Here is a 2,500-nt window from a genome sequence, read left to right on the forward strand (position 1 = left end):
GATGTGTCTCTTGTGGCTCACGGGGCTGTTAGGGTGGCACAGAAATCCCTCGGAATGGGAAAACGGGTCATTTTCGTGTTGCCACATTGCATGCGAACGGCATGAAACTTCCAGAGGCATTTGCAGCAGGAATGCATGTGCAGTCAAAAAAGTGAATATTTTTCACGGATAGACCCCGTGAAACGCTAGAAATTGGCGGCGATGTCTCTCTTGTGGCTCACGGGGCTGTTAGGGTGGCACAGAAATCCCTCGGAATGGGAAAACGGGTCATTTTCGTGTCGCCACATTGCATGCGAACCGCATGAAACTTCCAGAGGCATTTGCAGCAGAAATGCATGTGCAGTCAAAAAATTGAATATTTTTCACGGATAGACCCCGTGAAACGCTAGAAATTGGCGGGGATGTGTCTCTTGTGGCTCACGGGGCTGTTAGGGTGGCACAGAAATCCCTCGGAATGGGAAAAAACGGGTCATTTTCGTGTCGCCACATTGCATGCGAACCGCATGAAACTTCCAGAGGCATTTGCAGCAGGAATGCATGTGCACTCAAAAAATGTGATATTTTTCACGGAGAGACCCCGTGAAACGCTAGAAGTGGGCGGGGATGTCTCTCTTGTGGCTCACGGGGCTGTTAGGGTGGCACAGAAATCCCTCGGAATGGGAAAACGGGTCATTTTCGTGTCGCCACATTGCATACGAACCGCATGAAACTTCCAGAGGCATTTGCAGCAGGAATGCATGTGCACTCAAAAAAGTGAATATTTCTCACGGATAGACCCCGTGATACGCTAGAAATTGGCGGGGATGTCTCTCTTGTGGCTCACGGGGCTGTTAGGGTGGCACAGAAATCCCTCGGAATGGGAAAACGGGTCATTTTCGTGTCGCCACATTGCATGCGAACCGCATGCAACTTCCAGAGGCATTTGCAGCAGAAATGCATGTGCAGTCAAAAAAAAATTGATATTTTTCACGGATAGACCCCGTGAAACGCTAGAAATTGGCGGGGATGTGTCTCTTGTGGCTCACGGGGCTGTTCGGGTCGCACAGAAATCCCTGGGAATGGGAAAACGGGTCATTTTCGTGTTGCCACATTGCGTACGAACCGCATGAAACTTCCAGAGGCATTTGCAGCAGGAATGCATGTGCACTCAAAAACTTCTATATGTTTCACGGATAGACCCCGTGAAACGCTAGAAATTGGCGGGGATGTGTCTCTTGTGGCTCACGGGGCTGTTAGGGTGGCACAGAACTCCCTCGGAATGGGAAAAGGGGTCATTTTCGTGTTGCCACATTGCATAGGAACGCCATGAAACTTCCAGAGGCATTTGCAGCAGAAAGGCACGTGCACTCAAAAATTTTAATATTTTTCACGCATAGACCCCGTCAAACGCTAGAAGTTGGCGGGGATGTCTCTCTTGTGGCTCACGGGGCTGTTAGGGTCGCACAGAAATGCCTCGGAATGGGAAAACGGGTCATTTTTGTGTGGCCACATTGCATAGGAACGGCATGAAACTTCCAGAGGCATTTGCAGCAGGAATGCATGTGCACTCAAAAACGTCTATATTTTTCACGGATAGACCCCGTGAAACGCTATAAATTGGCGGGGATGTCTCTCTTGTGGCTCACGGGCGCTGTTAGTTAGGGTCGCACAGAAATCCCTCGGAATGGGAAAAGGGGTCATTTTCGTGTTGCCACATTGCGTACGAACGGCATGAAACTTCCAGAGGCATCTGCAGCAGAAATGCATGTGCACTCAAAAACGTCTATATTTTTCACGGATAGACCCCGTGAAACGCTAGAAATTGGCGGGGATGTGTCTCTTGTGGCTCACGGGGCTGTTAGGGTCGCACAGAAATCCCTCGGAATGGGAAAACGGGTCATTTTCGTGTTGCCACAATTGGCATACGAACGGCATGAAACTTCCAGAGGCATTTGCAGCAGAAATGCATGTGCACTCAAAAACGTGAATATTTTTTCACGGATAGACCCCGTCAAACGCTCGAATTTGGCGGGGATGTTTCTCTTGTGGGTCACGGGGCTGTTCGGCTCGCACAGAACTCCCTTGGTCCACCTGATTCGTGCATACAGGCAGCAACTAAAACTCTGTAAACCTGCTGTGAGGACATCTAAACAGTGGACCAGTGAGGCTGTGGAAGATTTGCGGGCGTGCTTAGACTGTACTGACTGGGATATGTTCACGACTGCTACCAATAGTCTGGATGAACTCACAGAGGCTGTGTACATCAGCTTCTGTGAGGACTGCTGTATCCCAACACGTACCAGGGTGAACTTTAACAACAACAAGCCCTGGTTCTCAGCAAAGCTCAAAAGGTTGAGGTTGGAGAAGGAGGAAGCGTTTAGGAGTGGGGATAGAGACAGATTCAAGGAGTCGAAGAACAGGTTTAGCAAAGCGGTGAGAGAGGCTAAACGACTGTACTCAGAGACACTAAAACACCAGTTCTCTACTAACGACGCTGCTTCTGTCTGCCAAAGGGCTCAGG

Source organism: Petromyzon marinus, unplaced genomic scaffold (genome assembly GCF_048934315.1).
Source record: "Petromyzon marinus isolate PM22_M1 ecotype Great Lakes invasive population unplaced genomic scaffold, UKy_Petmar_22M1.pri1.0 PM_G_Scaffold_92, whole genome shotgun sequence".
NCBI lineage: Eukaryota > Metazoa > Chordata > Hyperoartia > Petromyzontiformes > Petromyzontidae > Petromyzon > Petromyzon marinus.